At 41.8% G+C, this 20250-nt stretch overlaps 1 protein-coding gene across 3 annotated transcripts in view; it reads left to right on the top strand.

Annotated features, from left to right (window-relative positions):
* IQGAP2 (IQ motif containing GTPase activating protein 2) overlaps window positions 1–20250 on the top strand; it is a 294682-nt gene that overhangs the window by 110226 nt on the left and 164206 nt on the right. The window contains exon 1 of one of the 3 annotated variants that reach the window (XM_045074457.1): window positions 16031–16050. The exons of the other annotated variants lie outside the window; for them this stretch is intronic. The gene's annotated coding sequence lies outside the window, so the exon portion shown is untranslated. Of the gene's footprint in view, window positions 1–16030; window positions 16051–20250 lie in introns of those variants that run through there. 3 annotated transcript variants of the gene reach the window in all.

The following is a 20250-nucleotide window of genomic DNA, read 5'->3' as shown; positions in this document are numbered from 1 at the left end:
ACCTTTGGGTACTAGCTTCTTTTACTTAGCCCACTGACCGAATTTGAAGGAACACAGGCAGAGGGAGGGGGAGAAGCAGGCTCCCTGCCAAGCAAAGAGCTGGATGTGGAGCTCAATCCCTGGACCCTGGAATCATGACCTGAGCCGAAGGCAGATGCTTAACCAACTGAGCCAAGCCACTCAGGCACCCTTGATTCCATTTTTAAAGTACACTTCTTATTGTTGAATTATGGGACTTCTTTATTTGTTATGATACCAGTCCTTTGTTGGACATACATGAGATTTTGTTTGTTTGTTTGTTTGTTTGTTTTTTAGCCTGTACCTTGTCTTTTCACTCTCTTTAACAGTGTCTTTCTTTAACTGAGTCCAATGTCTTTAATTTTCATGAAGTCCAGTTTATCTTTTTTTTTTTTAATGGTTTATGCTTTTGTTGTCCTGTCTCAAAACTCTTAGCCCAAATCAAGATCACAAAGATTCTCTCCATGTTTTTTTTTCCCCCAGTAGTTTTATAGTTTTGTGTTTTACATTTAGGTCTGTGATACATTTTGAGTTAATTTTTGTATAAGGAGTATAAGTTGTTTAGTTTCTTTTGAGTATGGATTTCTGAGTATATAACAGCACCATTTGTTGAAAAGACTACACTTTTACTGTTGAATTACTTCTGTACTTTGAAACCTATGGTCATATTTGTGTGCTTTTATTTGTATACTCTATTCGGTTCTTTGATCTAGGTGTCTATCCTTTTGGAAATACTACAGTAAGTCTGTAGCTTGAGTTCCCTCAATCCCCCACCCTGCCCCCCCAAATTGTTTGAGCTATTTAAATCCCTCACCTTTCCGGAGAGCTGGGTGGCTCAGTCGCTTAAGCATCTGCCATTGGCTCAGGTCAGGATCCCACCAGGACCCGCATAGAGCTCCCTGCTGGCAGGAAACCTTCTCTCTCTACCCACTACTCCCCCTGCTTGTGCACATGCACTCTCTCTCGGTCAAATACATAAATAAAATATTTAAGAAAAAATCCCTTTATCTTTCCATGTAAAATTTATTATTGGCTTGTCTCTATTTCAAAACAACAACAACAACAAAAATCTGCTGGGATTTTTATTGGAATTGTGTTAAATCCATAGACCAGTTTGAGAATTGACATCTTAACTGGATTAACATTCATGAACATTATTGGTCTCTCCATTTGTCTAGATCATCTTTGGGTGCTTTCATTTTGTAGATCATTATTTTTTTTAGGGGGAGAGGGGGAGAGAGAATCCCAAGCAGGCTCCCCGCTGAGCCGGGCTTCATCCCAGGACCCCAAGATGAGCTAAAGTTGGAAAAAAGTCTATTTTTAAAGTAAAAGCATTCACTGATTCTGGTGCCTTAGGATTATTCGCCTTTTTTTCTAACAAAAAAAATGGCTTCTTTAAAAATCTGATTTTATCAACCTTTACTGCAGCAGGAACATCAGGGAACTCAGTCATTCTAGATTTTTATCTAATTAGTGCTGGACCCAGGCCCTTAATGTTAGAATGTCCCTTTCCCTTGACTGAGCAGTGACCATATACAAATTTTATTTTTTAGACCAGGTTTTTGTAAGCTACAACAGAGTAGAGAGTGTTCTGACATCGCTATTTCCTATTTCTCTTCACTTTAGGTTACGATTTCTGTCTTTGGAGGAAAGCAGGCAAAATCTAATTTGTAATGGACAGACCTAGTTGTCCACTTACACAATAGAAAACTGAGTCATAAATTCTGTATTCATAAAACTCTTCCATACTTTTGGAAAATGAGTCATTTTTAGGCAGCGTCTGCCATAGACAGTTGCCAGAAAGTGATCTAACTTGGATAAGACTGACGCTTTGTATAAGTCTGTGGGCCCCTGTAGAGAAAGCATTACAACTAGAGATCATTGTATGCATGTCTGTGTTTCCAGGTTATCAGTCCATCAACACAAGTCAATGTAGCATTTGGAATGTTCTAGTTCATTTTTTCTCCAGCATTAGCTTGTTTCAGAATCACTTGGAGAGCATGTTTAAAAACAGGTTGTTGTGTCCTACTACCACAGTTTCTGATTCAGAAGGTCTGGGATAGACCCTAAAATTTATATTTCTAACAATTCTCAGGAATTGCTAAGGCTGCCAGTTTGAGGACCACTTTGAAATTCATTCCTTCAGTTTATCACTAAAAAGACTTGATGTTATACATATATGTATATGTATACATACATATATATGTATATATATATACATATATATATATTTTGCAAATGACACTCCCTAAGATATGGTTTATAATGAAATCTTGCTCATAAGTGACAGACTCAAACATTTGGGTTATTCAAAGGGAACAGGAACTCCTCCACTCAAGAGCCCCATCTATTGGAAATGTGAAGAGAGGAAAGAGTCCTGTGTCTTGTTGCCTTATGCCCTCTCCTTTTGTCAAAACAGGATGGGATACCTAGAAATCGAACTGCTTATTATCTTAAGATTGGATGTCAGGGGCTCTTGCCTATGGGAGGTGTAGGATGTTTGAGTATATTTCTTTCATTTGGTCAGAGAATTCCATTTAAAATTTTGTGGGTTGCAGGCAGACCTGATCCAGGTGCAGGGAGAAGAATTTAGTAGTATTCAGAAGGAATTTGCGAAGGGACTAGGTGGTTCACTCTAACATGCTTACCTTGACTTCTGTGTGTCTTGGATGATATGATAGAGTGGAAAAATGAATCATAAACTAAGAGACTATGTGGTATTGTGTGCCTCGGACACTCAGTGCGGTGGCCTTGGATAAGTCATTTCATTTACTCGAGTCTTGATTTGGTCAGGAAACAGGAGTTTTGGTCTTTTAAGTTCCTCTCTGTCCTTGAGATTTTATTTCTGTTTACTTAAAACGGAGTAAGTAATACCCTGTTTTAATCCCTTACCACCATCCATCCCTATTATAAATTGAATACCTGTCGGAGCTCTGTGTAACGCCCCGATGTCAAAAGGAGAGGAAATATAGTTAGCAAACTAAAGAATTTCCTTTCAGTCTTAATTTTCAAAGAAGAGCTGTTTGGACCATGCTGTATGTTCTGTTCATTAGAGATCTTGCCATATCATAGACATGCTGCCCGTGTTGAAATACAGAATTTTCACATCTTTCTAAAAGGCATACACTTTTGTCTGCAGATGACAAATAGACAAGGCCCAGCTGAATAAGCAATGAAGATGTAGCTTGTCACAGTGTCATAAATGGAGGAGTTTCTAATACTTTGTCCTATCAGCTATGTAGTAATAGCTCAGCCTTCATCCTGAATAAAATGATAAGAGTTGTCACTGGGCTCTTGTGGAGCCTACTTTTCTAAAGTGCTTTGAAGAGAAGAATTTTCATCTAGTAAATAGTGAAGAGCTCCTGATGAATAATCACGTTTCTTTTAATTGGCTTAAATTGAGATAAATAGGAGGAAACAAAGGTGGGGCAAAGATTTGGGATTTTAGAGACTGGTTACATCCTGATTTGGTGGTTATACATATAGTGGGCCTAGTACACACTGTGGGCTTTACACCACGGCTTTTTGACACAGACAAGATTAGATAGATACCAAGTGCCTTTTGCCCAGTGATCGTTTACCTATAGAGTTAAGAAACCTTAAACTCGGGCAAGAATCTGCATGCAAGCTGATCTATTTATGAATCTATAGATCTGGGGCACCCACTCTGAGATGGTTACAAGCTTTGTGGGGTCACTCACTGTAGGAACATGTTCCACTGCAAGGCCTAGGACAGCCCAATCTCAAGTTCCCCTTAGAGTTCAACAGGATTAATCCTGGTCTTGATCATGTAGAGAATCAAATAGCATTTGGAATTGAAGGAATTACAGCCCCTGAGCTAAAAGTCTTAGTCCCAACATCTACCTAACATCTCATATGCATGGCTTGACTATCTAGGCTAAGTATCCTAAACATTTGACTTTTCAAAACTCATGAAGCCTGGGCTAATTGGTATAGCACGATAAAGCCACTTGATAATCCATTAAAAACAAACCCAGAGACCCTGCCAGGGTTTCTGTTACTGCTGCTCTGTAAAAGCATCCTGTGTTGGAGAGTCAGCTAACACTGACCCAATGACGTACAAACTAAAACACGAGGATTATGGAAAAACAGAACTGAATGCAGTGTTGACCATTCAAGCCATGTGTCCGGGTATAATGTAGGCCACAATTTCTCATTTTGCTTTTAAGATGGAACCACAAGGAATTTCTTTGTTAAGAATCGGGGAACAGAGGGTTGAACAAGCCAGAGGAAGAAATGATATCACGGCCCTAATTGAATCAACTGAGACATATTTTTATATTAAAGAAGTTCTTCAACTTTATAACCTTGGCCTTCACATTCTTCTGTGTATTGAATGGAAGGTTCTTTTGAGAAAAGCAAGTTAACATAAATGGCCTTGTCAAAGCTTTAGGGAAAACTTAGTAATGTAAGACTCACTATTGAAAACCTCTAATCTGATTTTCTTTCGGACTAATGTACATGTTTATGATCACATCGGGATATTGACTCCCTGTGATTCCTCTATGCTCTATCATAAATGTATGCCTTGTACCCGCATATTCAGTGAGGAAGCTCTCTTTGGCTCTGTCATCTTCTCATTGAGGGAACCCACGCCTGGACATTATGTCTGAGTCTCCTGTGTTATTCAAGCACACTCCCATGAGACCGCCATTAAGTCTGGACGTGGGGGAGAGCTGCATCTTTGCATTTTCAAACATCAGAAAGATGTTACCTGATACTCAAAGAATCTTGGCTGCCGCTGAGCAACCATCTCTGGATTAGTTTACTGTTGTTTTATAATAATGCTTTTTGTTTGAACCTATTGTGCCATTGCTGGCTGATGGGAATCATTTTGTGCTGGCAGGCGGTTATGAGGCGGTTCTAGGATTTCTGATAAATGGAGTTGCCCGTGTCATGCTTTATGTCAGCAAAATGCTAAGTTGGTTTTGGGGCCATCATACTCAAAGCTAATTGGAGACTGAAAATCTGGAGCCATGCAAATTTATAAATACAAGTACTCCTTAAGAGTAGATAGTACAGGGGTGCCTGAGTGGCTCAGTGGGTTAAGCCTCTGCCTTCAATTCAGGTCATGGTCTCAGGGTCCTGGGATCAAGCCCCGCATTGGGCTCTCTGCTCAGCAGGGAGCCTGCATCCTCCTCTCTCCCTGTCTGCCTGCCTCTCTGCCTAGTTGTGATCTCTCTGTCAAAAAAATAAATAAAACCTTAAAAAAAGAAAAAGAGTAGATAGTACATTTAGTTGATTTAGTGGTTGAGTCTTCAATGATTGCCTTTTTTTTTTTTTTTTTTAATTCTATGCAGGGAATGATTTTAAGATAATCTGGGAAAAGAGAGAACCAGGGAGGAAACGCAGATGAGGCAGACTAGGTGAGGAAATGAACCAAGGGAGAGGTTCAGGGGGTAGAGCAACTCTGCTTCTACTGTATGTATGCCTGCAGCTCTCTTAGCAGGCTGACAAGTCTGTGGATCTCCCCTCAGAACTATGGTTGTCGTTGTTGTTTTTAGATTTTATTTATTTATTTGACAGAGAGAGAGAAAGAGAGAAAGAGAACGCAAGCAGGGGGAGCGGCAGGCAGAGGGAGAAGAAAAGATGGGCTTACCGCTGAGCAGGACTGATGTGCGATTCGATCCCTGGACCCTGACATCATGACCTGAGCCACAGGCAGATACTTAACCGACAGAGCCCACGGGCACCCCTGGAATTATGTTTGAAATGCATAAAATAAGGCAAAAAGAACTCTAGAGGAAGCCCTTTACGCTGAAAAACAGTAACCAAAATATTGAAGAACACAAATTTGTGCTGGAGTAGTATGTGCTTCTTTATTAATGCACAAAATCACAAGCTTAGTGGTAGATCTAATGACTGTTAAAATTCATAAGTAATGATGAGCTTAAATAATACTCTGAAATCAACAGCAACTGCAGAGTGATAGGGACATTTCTGTTGGTGACAAAGTCATGTACTGTCAGTGCCTATGCTGGTTGATTGCTCATATCCATTATTTTAAAAAATGCTAAATTTTGGTAGAGATTAGTGAAAAATAAAGAGTCATTATATTCCATTCCCCGGAACAGGAGTGCGTAGATCTTAGGTTAAGTTCCCCCTGGTGAGAGGCATTTGGCTTGAGTATTATTAATGGGACCACTACTGGCTGTGTGACCTTGGCCAAGCTAGCTTAACCAGATATAGTCTGTTTTCTCTTCTGTAGAGGGTAGACAGTACCTACTTTGCAGAGTTGATGGAAAGCTTTAGAATAGCTTGCCTAGCCTAACTCCTTGTGTCAAGATAGTAGGCATGTTGGTTTCTCTAATGGGCTTTCCTTTAGTGGTTAAATGATGAAATAACACTCCTCCTGACAGGTCAGGACAGACTTTTGACTAAGGAGAGAAACCGGAAACATTATACTAAGAGAAGAAAATTCCTTTTCCCTTGAGATTGTCTTAATGGTTGTTGACCCGTCAAGGGCATTAAGAGTGGGTTCATCATACAATATGGAGGAAAGGAAGCATTACAAAATTTGGGGGAAGGAGTGTATTAGGAAATTTCCTCCTTGCCTTGTGATCCACAGCCTTCCCTTCCCTTTCTGCTCCTTGTAGGGGTTTGAACAGGAACTCAAAGTGACTTTGCCATGTATCCCATTTGGGCATGAGCTTTCCATTTGTCTGTAGGTCCCTTGATGTTTGATTGGCTGCATGTTTGGCTGCTTGTCTTGGCTTCTAGAAGAGACAGATTTACTGCCTTCTTAGATCACATGTACTATATCTACAGAGCCCCCAAAAGTCTGGTTACTCTATTAGATTCTGGTTTACTATGTGAGGTATGGGTCTAGTTTTATTACATAAGGAGAAACTCAGAATGGTGGATGCCCTAGTTCTGTATGAATATTTTCTTACGCAAACTTACCTTTGGGGCAGGAGGATATGTTCCCTTCTGGCTGGCCACACAAATAATTCTGTGCACAGTGCTGGGCAATCCTTTTTTCTCTGATGACTTTTAAAGGCAGGATCCTGTCGCGTTTGATCCAGCCCTTCAGCGGGGGTGTGAAGTCTGTGAGGCAGTGGAGTTTCAGAGTTTCCCTGTCCCCTGGGTAATACTAACACCCCATTTAATGTCTCCTTTTCATCAAAACCAGATTTGTCGTCTCACTTATTTCCCAGTGTCTGGCTGAGATAGTGATCTTTATGAAAACAAACTGGCAGTAACTCAAGCCAGATAAGATGGGAGAGCTGTGCCTCGGCAGAAGGAAGCTGTTAAGGGGAACAGATGGAGACAATATCTAAACAACTTTGAGAAGGTGTACACTGGCTCATCTCAGAGACACTTCCTGTCTCCTGAGGGCTGTTTGAATCAGGAGAGCCCCTGGGGACCTGCCGGCCTTCCCCAGCCCCGCCAACCACCCTCAGTCAGCCAAGCGCCTCTGCCAACGCCCGATGCCCACAGTAGACTTCTCCTATTCTTAGACATTTCTGGATGCAGAAGTGGAATACAGAGAGCAAATACAGTAAACTGTTACAGGGTCTGGTGAGAAAAACAAGGTGTTGAAATTTGTAGAGAATTACAAAATCCACTATGTGGAGATGACTGAACTTTAACCTATCATTTATTAAATCGCCAAAGGTGAAGACCATCCTTGTCGCGATAATCTCGAGGTAAAAGTAGGACTTTGAGGAAGTCCCCGTGTATTACCCTTCACTCTGATTGTTGATTATTGCTAACCAATTTCCTGACTACATATGGAAGGGAAGCTCTCAGGACAAGGGAAGGAAAAAAACCTCTTCTCTGTGTTTATGAGAACTTAGGTCTTGACTCTCTGCAGTTTTTACTCTTTTGTTAATCTAAATTCAAAGTACCTAAGCTCATGACTTATCCTGTATTAACTTGCTAGCTTACCTCCTTGCCTTGTGATTTTCTTTCTTCTGATCCAACATGTCCAATCAGGAGGAAGATTTTATATTCCCCCTGCCCCCCTCACCCAGTGTTACTTTCATGATGTCAGCCTCTTATTTAAGAATCTTCCTTTCTTCCCTATCACGTCTCAACTACTCTGGCCCTCAGGCGATGCCCTTTCATTTAGTCTTGTTCTCTGATCACCTGCGTGGCTGTTTGGCTTCATGAGGGTGGCTCGGTCATGGTCAGATACAGCTTGTTTCCTGTCTTCTGCATAGATAGCTCTGCTTTCAGGAATGGAAGGGCTCATCTACACAGTTGGGAGTGAATCTGGTCAGTGGCCTTCTAGAGGCCAGATCTGATTTGCTGGGGGACGAAAGGGAAGGTGACTTAGACAACAGCACAGGCACTCTTGAAATGCTTTGGATCAGAATTGGCCACCTATAGCCAGGGATGTGATGGGATGAGGTTTGTGCGTGAGACGAATGTCATCACTGTGCAGAGAGCACGTGTGAATGTATAAGGGGGGCATTTTGGAAGCAGCAGGTGGGAGTGCTGTGTGACGTTGAGGGGAGGGGATAACATTAAAACCCAAGTATGACTGATAACTGCTAAGTTTGTTTTTCCTGAGGTTGATGGGGCCAGTAATTTTCATATGAATAAGGGATGTTATGAATAAGCTAGCTTCAAACTACTTTTACTGAATAATTTTTTACATGAAACTTTAGAGTAGACAGAATAATATATATATATATATATATATATATATATATATATATATAGACATCAAATAGTTATTTTAAAAGTTAAGTTTAATGTGAATCATAATGAGTTTTTTATATTCTAAGCTGGCAGAAGCTGTGGGGGATTAATTCCCAGAATATGCTGCTGCTTTTAACACTGAGTATTTTTAGAAGCTTAGAGCTTCATGTTTTTGAGGATCTTCTTCATCCCATGAACAGCATCAAGGGGATGTTTTGAAGTGGTTCGAGCTCAGAAAGGCTGGTTGAGTCAATACTAATCAGTGGGCTGATAAAGGAGGATTTACCACCTCAGAGCAACTTATGATCACCAAATGTATACAAGAAGCTGAATGGGAAGCTTTTTGCAACTACTAGCAGTGATGTTTGCAAATGGAAGTAAAGAAGGTTCACTTAGTCTAGATCAGGGGTTGGCTCGTTTTTTCTGTAAAACATCGGATACTCTTAAGAGCCACAGTGTCTCCGTTGGAACATCTCAACTTGCCTTGTAGCATGGAAGCAGATGTAGACAGTATAAATCAAATGTATGTGGCAAAGTCCCAATAAAACTTTATTTATGGATACTCACCTACGATATTCATATCAACTTATGTGTCCTGAAATACTCTGTTTTCAGAGTTTTCCCACCATTTGAAATATAAAAAATACCCTTGACTTACAGACTGGAATGCACCAATTCCTGGGTGTAATGTAGAAATAGGATGGGTTTAGGGAAGAAACAGTACAATACACAGGCTGCTACATGTTTGTAGTAGGCAAAAGGGAACTTCACCCTTCTCTTGGCAACTGATAGTTGTTAAACTCTTCATTTTCAGAACCCATGATATTCTCAGCTGGTTTCTTCAAACTGATTAACAGCTATCCTAAGATATTTGGTCTGTAACCAAACTACTGTTTTTGTCTCTGGATTCACAGGCTGTGGTTTAGTATTATTAGGTCCTGCCTATTGCACAACAAACTGTGTAAGTACACAAATGTGTGTACCTGTGTACCACCCCCTACACACAGGCATGTCAGAGGGTGGGCTCTTTACCTTAAAAAGTTCAGGTTCTTCTAATATTTTTTTTTCTAACCCACCACTCAGTGGTTCTTCACTTATTAACCCTGTGGCAGTTTATTTCCGGATGTACATCTTAGTTTTCTCGTGGTAGAGTCCTGTTTCTTCCCACTCTGGCTGACAGAGGAAACCACAAAAAGGCTTCCTTAAAGTTAAGAAAACAATGTAACTTCGGTTGTGAATCTTGCCTGCTTTGAGAAGGGTCCGTGTTTGAGGTCCTTAGCCAAGCCCCAGCGACAGAATTCACTGAAATGGGAGCATGTCATAGAGAAAGCTGAAACAGGGCAGACAGATCTTAACCGAACAGCCCAAAGGTGTGAGTATCCTCCTGGTAAGAACGTGTGCTGATCCGTGGTTAGCAGACTAAGACAGACAGGTTCTCTTCCTGGGAACAGTGTTTTTGTTGTTGTTGGTTTTTCACGTGTTTAATTATTCAAGGAATACATGACTATGTTGTTAATGAGGATGAATCTAATTTCACGTCTGACATTAAGCCCCCCATACTATCCCACAGAGGGGTCACCGTTCTCAATTTTTGTCCTTATAAACCATTTTCTATGTGTTTATGTATATAAATTTCAGAGTGTGTTTCTTAATATAAACTGAGTCATATCCTAGGAATTGAAATGAAAATTGCTTTTTTAAAAAATGAAGACGTGTTAGAAAACACAGGTCAGGATCTTTATTTTGGCCATGTGTTCTTGAGAATGAGGTTGAAGGGATGGCAAAGGGGACAGGAAAACCTTTCTGTGCCTGATACTGTGTTAAGTTGGTCTCTGTTCTCAAGGCCTGACAGAGAATTAAGCTGACTATCTCATGGGGGACTCTGCAAGGCCCTCACCCCTTACTCCCTCTCAGCCCCTAGGAGCCTAGTGGGTCCCCTCCAGTTCTGCCTGATGAAGTTATGTTGCCCCTGCAGACAGCCTTACGGGTCTAGACCTGAGACCAGCCCAAGACTGGCTTCTTCTTGCCTGGACCACCCCCGGCCCATGGAAACATCTAGCATTCTGCTGGAAGTGACTCAGAGGAGGAGCCAGTCCCAGTGTAGCTTCAGTGTTCCTTCACTCCCTAATCGTCAAGGCAGCTAGCCACACTGCCTCTCGTGTTCTAGATTCACAGGGTTCAAGTCAGACACCCTGGCTTCAGGGTAATCGCTGTGCTTCCTTAACTGTGGAGAACTACTGTGCAACTCTCCAGTTCGTCTCACCAAAAACCCTGTCATGAGGCAGGAAGGTGATGGTTCTACCCTTCGTCTGATGGGGAGAGGGAGCCCTGTTGTGATCTCACAGAAGATCTTTCCAAAGAAAAACTCCTTCAGATCTTTCTCTGGAAGCTCATTATGGAAGAGAGATTCAAGTCGGGTTCTTCATTATGTCCCTTGGCACACTTTCCAGGCTGGCCTGTCTTATAACTCGCTTTGATACCTGGTATTGCTAGTTTCTTGTGTTACAGTAAAAACTTCCAGGGTAGCCTCCTCCATACATTTGTAAGGTCTGGTTTTTCTCTTTGCTGAGGACAAACAGGAACTGTTGGATTGTAGGGGTTGTGTGATAGAAGACTGTCAAATTATTCACCAGTAAGATCTCAGGTACATGTCACATACTTGCCAATGCTTCATAAAGCTGATCTTTAAATTTTTTGCCAGTCTATTAAATAAAAACCTATGTCTCACTATTAAGAGTTTTCCTTTACTAGGTGGCTCTTCATATGTTTATCAGGCATTTTTAGTTTTCTGTGAATTGCCTTTTAATATTCTTAGCTCAGTTTTTTAAAAATGCCTTCTTTATTGATTTATACTTCTTTGTATTGCTGAAAACAAATCCTTTTTTCTGTGGTGAATACTCTCTCTAAGCCTGGCTCTGCATTTTAACTTTGGGAAATTGGGTGGCCTCAAAGATACCATAAATAATTCTGCTTTGTGTGATTTTTTGTTGTCATGTCTGGCTTAAGAAGACCTTCCTTCTCCAAGATTACAGACCTACTCCCCTATATATTCTTCTAATATTTTCATAGTTGGAATTTTTTTAATGTGTAGAGCCTTAATTTACCTGTAATATTTTTGTGAACAGGACTCTTAATTTTTTCCCAGTGGAGAATCAGTTCTCTCAACACTTGTGAAAAGCCAGCAGCATGTTCTCTGGCTACTGGGATAGAGAGTGTTCAAAGAGCTAAAGAGGATGGGTTGGGAGAGAATGGCACATCTTTGCTAAGCATTTGAAAGTCCAAGATGAAGAGACCTCTCAGTCCAGAAGATACTACTCTTCTGGGAAAGCTCTTGTAGCAATGGACCTTGTAGATCCACAGTATGCCAATGGCCTGGTATACCATCAGAGCATTAAAACAGAGGCACACTAAAATTGCAGGCAACTTATCCATAATTGTCCATTTCTTTCTGAGCAAGAAAAGCCTCATTGAACATTTTCTACATGAATGTTTTATCACCTCTATTAGTGGAATTTCTTCAAAAATGTACATGAGATCCTCTTTTTCTTTTCTTTCTTTCCTTTTTTTTTTTTTTTTTAGTTAAACCTTCTTTCATTTCCAGTAACAATTTTTTTTCCGACTAAGATTTTTTTTTTCCTAGAGCAAATTAAATTTCACAACAAATTGAGCAGAGGGCACAAAGATTTCCCATATGCCTCCTGCTTCCACATGTACACAACTTTTCCGGTTCTCAATAGCTCCCACCAGAGTGCTACATTGCTTAAAATTTATGAATCTGCTTTGACTCGTCATAATCACCCAACATTCATTGTCGACATTATGGTTCACTCTGGGTGTTGTATGTTCTATGGTTTTAAACAAATATGCAATGATGTATTTACCATTATGAATACAGACTAGTCCTATCCGAATACCACACAGAGTAGTTGCACTGCCTTAAAACTTCATTCTGCTTCACCTCTTCATGCCACTCCCTCACCGGGCAACCACCAGTCTTCTTACTATGTCCATAGTCTTACCTTTTCCAGACTATTTTATACTTGGAATCACACAGCATGTAGCCTTTTCAGATTGGCTTCTTTAACTTCATAATATGTATTTAAGGTTTCTCTACATCTTTTCATGGCTTGAAAGCTCATGAAAAGGTCTGAATAATACTCCATAATCTTGCTATACCACAGTCTGTTTATCCATCCACCTACTGAAGGACATCTTGATTGCTTCCAAGTTTTGGCTATTATGAATAAAGCTGCTATGAGAGTGTGTAAATAAGTTTTCAACACCCTTGGGTACATAACAAAGGAGCACAATTGCTGACTGTATGATAAGAGAAGGTTTAATTTATTAAACGGACTGTCTCCAAAAGGCACTGTTCCATTTTGCATGCCCGCCAGCAAAGAATGAGAGTTCCTCTTGCTCCATATCCACACTAGTATGTGGTTTTGACAGTGTTCTAGATTTTGGTCATTCAAATAGATGAGTAGTTGTATCTCATTGTTTTAGTTTGCATTCCCTTGATGACATAAGATATGGAATATTTTTTTCTTAAGCTTATTGGCTATCTCTACATCTTCTTTGGTGAAGTCCCATTAGTGCTTTCCATTTTATTTTTCCAAAACCCTTCCAATTTGTTTGCAAACATTGTAGCTAAGAGGTCAGGGAAGATGACAAACATGGCCAATTAACCTGAACTGAAAAACTTAAAAACTGACCTTTCCTGCATCTTCCCATCATTGCCCCAGGTTTCCTAGGAAGATGGAGGCTCGTTGTCCTCACCATTGGAAAAGTAGCCCCTAAAGCATAGCACAAGTGAAAAACATTTACTAAGAATTCTAAACCTTTGTCAGACCCCTTTTGAGTTTCTCCAATGACATAAAAACCAGTAGTGATTGCTGATTTGAGTCCAGGATTTTTGCCTTATTTTATCTAAGTTCTTGCTCATAGACAGACTGAAATATCTGTCCCTTAGGCAGAGGACAGCAGATTCTAGGACTATGGTAGAGATGGGTCAGGCACTTTCTAGAAGCTGAAAGAAGGCCAGTGAGGCCAAGCATCAGGCAAGGGCTGGAGCTTAGAGCCTTGTGGCCACCTGAAGTCTTTAGTGAGCCTGGTGCTGAAGCCAGTGGATGAGTCATTGAAGGGTTTTAAGCAGAGTAAGATCAGGTTTGTACCATCCAATAACTTTGGCCTTGTGAAGGCAAATTGGCATTGGGCCTGAGTAGATCCTGATCCTCTATTTTCAACTTTTTGAGGACCCTCCTACTGCTTTCCAAAGTGGCTCTATCAGCTTGTATTCCCACCAGCAGTATAAGAGGGTTCCCCTTTCTCCGCATCCTTGCCACCATCTGTTGTTTCCTGAGTTTTTAATTTTAGCCATTCTGACTGGTGTGAAGTGGTATCTCACCATGGTTTTGATCTGTATTTCCCTGATGCCAGGTGTTGAGGAGCATTTTTTCATGTGTCTGTTGGCCATCTGGATGTCTTCTTTGGAGAAATGCCTGTTCGGGTGTTCTGCCCATTTTGTGATTGGATTATTTGTTCTTTGGGTGTTGAGTTTGATAAATTCTCGATAGATTTTGGATACAAGCCCTTAATCTGTAGTGTCATTTGCAAATATCTTCTCCCATTCTGTCAGTTGTCTTTGGTTTTGCTGACTATTTACTTTGCTGTGCGAAAGCTTTTTATCTTGAGGAAGTCCCAGTAGTTCATTTTGCTTTTGTCTCCAACTTGCCTTTGGAGACATGTCTAACAAGAAGTTGCTGCCTGTGTTCTCCTCTAGGATTTTGATGGATACTCATCTCACATTTAGGTCTTTCATCCATTTCCCTCGATGCCCTTTTTAAAAATCAGATTTGTGAAGGACTCGTTACAAAACTTGCAGGGCCCACTGCAGAATGAAAACATGAAACCCCTTATTCAAAAGTTAAGAATTTCAAGGTGGTTACAACAGAGCATTAAACCAAATATGGGGCCCCAAATCTGTCCTGTACCTGAGCCTGAGTCCATGTGTTGGAGTGACTTGAGTCAGTCCCTGAGAAACTTTTCGGCCTGTTCCAGTTTAAGGATGCTGACTCCCTTGCTGTAGGCAAAGGGGCAAAGATGGAAGCAAGCTCGTATAGCTCAAAGCCCTTCTTAAGCTTAGTAGTAGTGGTGGATAAACTACAGAGAGTTAAAGCCAAATTGAAAATAAGTGTTGTAACTGAGCTAGCTGAATGGGGATGGTGGTAGAAATTAGCAGTCTTTATTATTTCTTGTTTTAATGGCTGTGGCTGATGAAAACATAACAGAAGAAAGGGAGGTAGTATTTGAACCTGCTCCTTAGAACTATTCCTTCCCAGGAAACCTGGGTGGCTCAGTAGATTAAATCAGCTCAGGTCATGATCCTAGGGTGCTGGAATCAAGTCCTGCATCAAACTCCCTCCTCAGCCGAGAGTCTGCTTCTCCCCCTGCCTGCTGCTCTGCCTGCTTGTGCGTGCGCTCTCTCTCTCTCTCTCTGACAAATAAATAAATAAAGTCTTTAAAGTAAAATAAAACAAAGACAGAAGTGGGTTTAATTTAAAAAAAAAAGAGAGAGAGAACTCTTCCTTCATAACACGTACCCATTTAACTGGCTTTCTGAGAATATATTTTTGTGTAGCTTAGGAAACACTGGTTTGGGCAAAAAGAATCCTGTCCAAAACCAATTTTTTTTCTTTAAAGAATTGGTGAGACACAGCTTTTCATCTCAGTTGGAAGTGTTAGGACCATTCTCTTTTTGTTTGGTGCCTCTGGAAAATGGAATGAATGGTGAGTGCTGTGAGGTGTGTAAGCCTGATGATTCATAGACCTGTACCCCTGGGGCAAATAATACATTATATGTTAATTAAAATAATAAATAAATAAATAAATGATACTGGGGGGGGATAAAATATGCATTAAATGATTAAAAAAACAGAAAGAAAATAGAATGAAGACCTTGCTGGCCTCTTTTCATAGGAAGTATCAGAAATTTCAAGTTAATTTTGAAAATTGAAATTACAATGTATATATATATTTTTGCCTACTGAGGGCACAGAGGGAAGGATAGTGGCTGTGGCATTTGTCATTTGGGATATTCTGAAATTGGATGCTGTCTTTTTTACTGGTAATGAATTGTCTTGGTGAGCTCTGTACCAGAGATACTTTGAGGGCAAAGTATGAGAACACCCTCTAAAGCATAGCTTACATTTCTAGGGAGAAGACCTTGTGCTCACTCACTCGAGTCCTTTCAGCGATTTTCAGTGACTCAGAGCCCTGATATTTGCATAGTGATTCAACCTGCAAGGAGACTGGCTGCTGAGATAATTTGGTTAAGATAAGTCCTCCGGTTAATGCTTTTAAAAGGTTAGTAAAGGCTTTTCCTGAGTAGTGTGCTCTATGGTGGTTTCCAAGAACTTGTGATTATCTAAAATGCTACCTGCAGAGCTGGGTAAGTAATAGTGATATTAAAGAATGCTTTCAGAGAGACCCACAAGGCCAGTTCTGGACAGTTGACATTAAACACTGCAAAATTCCACAGGACAGACAGCTTGGCAAGTTTGATTCTGGTGCATTCTGTTCAGAACCAGTTTCTTGTTTTCTGTTTTTTTCCTCAATAGTGGTTTTGTCTCCCTGCTAAAGGTCAGACTGCAGTTGTCCAGTACTGGTGGCTTTCCTTTGTGAGGCCAGGGAAGGGGGTGGACATACTGACTTCGTTTTATTATGTATCATAAGCTACCACAACACCAGGTTTTATAGATTTGAAAATGTCAATAAGTTCGTCTGCATTTTAGAGCTGTTGGTGAGCCGGTGCCAATTCTGAAATCACCCTGGACATGTGTAGGTCTCCTTTGGGTTCATTTTTGCCCCTCTCTGCTCTTTGGTATAGTGGGGCCCAGCCAGCATGAATACGGTTTAATGTTGGGCTTTGTTGGAATCCTGGTCTCACGATTTGGACCATCAACGTGATATGGAGACTCAGTGGCTTCTGTGATGTGGCGTACCACCACAATGGGGCAGAGCTCTTGAGTGACTAGCATATTGCCTGCTACTTAGTGGGGATGGTGTACACACTCACATTCTGTCAGCTGGGCAACACCTAGGGGAGGGGGCGAGGCTTGAGGGTGCACCTGTGTGCGTCTGGCCGCATACCTTTTTTCTTCGCAGGGCATCAGGAGTTGGCATAGGCCTTTTGCTGAAGCCTCTCCCTTAGAGAGTTCAACCAGGGGTGGCCTGTAGTGAACCTTGGCCTGCCCCCAAGCTATAGTACAATCCTATTGTAGTCTTTCCCCTGCACAGAATTTAGGAAGAGTTTGTAATTTATGTCTACTTAGGCCTACTTTCAGTACGGCTGGTTTTCTCCTTTTTTAAAAATTTAATTTAATTTAATTTAATTTTTTCAGGGTTCCAAGATTCATTGTTTATGTACCACACCCAGTGCTCCATGCAACATGTGCCCTCCTTAATCCCCACCACCAGGCTCACCCATCCCCTCCAAAACCCTCAGTTTGTTTCTCAGAGTCCACAGTCTCTCATGGTTGGTTTCTTGAGGTGCCTCACTCAATCAGAATGAAACAGCTTTCATTCTTCCTAGACACTGCTTATGACTGTGCTCTGTCAAATCCGAGTTCTAGTCCCTGGGTGAACTGTTTTGGCCATATTCTCTAATTCTTCAGTCATTCTAAAACTCCCTAATCTCATATCCAGTTCAAGCTGTGTGCCTCTCCTCCTCTCTTCTGAGCTCCAGCTCCTCCCCTTGTGACAGGAAATGGAGCAGGGGTCCAGCAGTTATTTAACTCGGCAAGTCACTGGCGGCGGTGAGAAAGTACTTCCATCTGGTTCATTCTGAGGTGAGGGGTCTCTGCACAGATACTTTATATGGCCGTCTTGGGGCTGTGCGTAGCTTTCCCTCAAGCTCTCCTGCACGGCACCTGTTCAGGGGGTGCTACGTCTCACTTGGGCATTGCTGGGTGTTCCCATCCCATTCACGCTCCCAACTTTCCTGGGAGTCTCGTGCTCTGTTGCCAGGCTCAGCAGCTCCCTGGCCACCCCAGAGGTCCTGCCCTACTAATTTGAACACTCCTTGAAAAGGGATTCTGCAAACTACAGCCTTCCCCTCCCACTCTGCCCAGGGGTGGAATATTCCCACCTTCTTCCCTGAAGTACTGCATCTGGATCCTCTAAGCTCGACTTCCATGGAGCTCCTCCAGCAGGCTTCCCACCTTCCACATCTCTAGCTCAGAAATGGAGGCCAGTCTCTGTATGGATGGGTATCCCCCCTTCCCCGCCCCAGTCCAGGTAATAGATGCCAAATTCCCCCAAGTCTCTAACATGCCCCTTTCTGCTCCACTGCCAGCCTGGAGTGGCCTGTGGGTTCTGCAGCTCAGCAAGCAACCAGACAAGGAATAGGATGCCTGTCTTCCTTTCTTGCACGTACCCCAGTCTGTCCTAGCGATTGTCTCAGAACCCCTCCCCGGCTCCTAACTTGTTGGAGAAGCAGGTAGTAACCTGCACTAGAAACTTGCCCTCTACACAAAGCCAACAGCAACTCTTCTTCCTTTTCTTGGGAGCTGGAGGGAGAGAGGGGCTGTGGTCAGCTGGTAGGACTGGTCCTATGACCTCTAGGTAAGCATATGAGACATTGTCTGTACCCACATGTTTATGTCTTTCTAAGTAGGGTACTTAGCCTCATTGTCCTCAGCCTTGGGCCTTGGCTATAAAGCCAATAATAAGAAAAAAGTCCCATTAGATTCTATCTTCTTCATTTTAGTAATATTCTCTTTCTTTAAATTCCTGCCATCTAGTGCTGGGGATGTTTTGTCCTTGCATCCTTTGTTATAGAACCAGGTTAATACTTAGTGCTGCTGGTGTAGGATAGGAGTTCTAGGCTTAAAAATAAATCTAAGTTCAGGAAGGAACCACAGGAATCTCCATGGACTTTGCTGTAGTGTGAGTGTTTGTGTCCTCCCAAAATTTTTAAGTTCAAATCATAATGCCCATTGTGATCATGTTAGGAGGTGGATTTAGGAGATGATTAGTTCCTGAGAGCGGAGACCTCATGAACGGGATCAGTGTTCCTATAAAACAGACCCCACAGTGCTCCCCAGTCCCTTCTACCATGTGAGGACATGTGAGTAGCTGCCAGCCATCAACCAAGAAGAGAGCGAGCCCTTACCAGACGAGGCTGGGACCCTGATTTTAGTCTTTGCAACCTCCAGAACAGAGAGACATCATTTTTTAAAATTATTCATTTGAGAGAAAAAGCATGCAGGCACAAGCAGGGGTGTGCAAGGTAGAGGGAGAGGGTAAGAGAAACCCAAGCAGACTCCCCATGGAACATGGAGCCTTAGGTGGGATCTCACAACCCTGGTATCTTGATATGAGCCAAAATTAAGAGTTGGACACTTAAGCAAGTGAGCCACTCAGGCATCCCCCCGTCCCTGCAAATTATTATTAGCTGTAGGATTGGTAAGTTCAGGCTTCTTTGATGTGTCTTCAATTTCCATCCACTGACTCCTTGTCAATAATTTGGAAATGCAGAAGTACATTCTGCTGGAAAGATTTTGATAACTGCTGCTACTTCACACTCACCTAAGAAGGGGAAAATCAAAATAAACTGACAATCACTTCAAATAATAGATTTGACGATCAGGTGTGAGTAAGCTACTTTATTGTTCATTTGTTCAGCATGTATGAGAGAGAGAGAAGGGAAGCCCCTGGACGTCTGTCAGTGAAATGGTGACCCCGGTTTAGGGAAGATTCATCTGGCAGCGGCGTGTAAACTGGATCATCTGTGGCAGGGTTGCTGAAGATCCAGCACCCTAGTTAGGGGTCAAAGGCCAGACCAGAGGTCAAAGGCCTGAATAGGGTAGGTGGCAATGTAGTAGAGGGGACAGGAGAGGTGAAGGGAGAGAAAAGCACAGAGTTAGTGGAAGCCAAGAGCCGACTGGAATAAGAACGGGAAGGGACATCGCATCATGAACAGAAATAGAGAATTAGAAAGGAAGATGAGTGTGAAGGTAGGGAAGATCAGGGCCACTGTCAGACTAACGTGCCTTTGTGAGAAGCAAAAGGCAGGAGCGGGGGTGGAGTCCTTGGGCCCATATTGTTTGCTGAGAAAGCCAGTAGGTAAGAAAGTCTTCGCTGCTTGACTACCTCCTCTATGTATATCCCTGTTCTTTTTTTTTCATTGTTATAAAACATAGTAACAGAAAATTGCCCGCTTTAACCATTTTTACATGCACAATTCAGTGACATTAAATGTGTAGTGTTGTATAACTATCACCACTGTCTCCTAAACTATTTCATCTTGCAAAACTAAAACACAGTCCTCATTAAATCCTAATTCACCATTCCTACTCTGCTCAGCTCCCCGTACCCCATTCTCCTTTCTGTCTCAGTGAATTTGACTGTTGTAGGTACTTCCTAGAAGTGGAATCATACAGTATTTGTCCCTTTATATCTGGCTTATTTCACTTAGCACGGTGTCTTCAAAGTTCACCAGTGTGGTGTGGCTGAATAAACCATTGTATGGATTTACCACATTTTGTTTAATTACCCACTGAT

This window comes from Mustela putorius, unplaced genomic scaffold (genome assembly GCF_011764305.1).
Source record: "Mustela putorius furo isolate JIRA1106 unplaced genomic scaffold, ASM1176430v1.1 tig00537350_pilon_pilon_pilon, whole genome shotgun sequence".
NCBI lineage: Eukaryota > Metazoa > Chordata > Mammalia > Carnivora > Mustelidae > Mustela > Mustela putorius.
The sequence above is the reverse complement of the archived record's forward strand: the minus strand, read 5'-3'. Positions and strand labels throughout refer to the sequence as shown.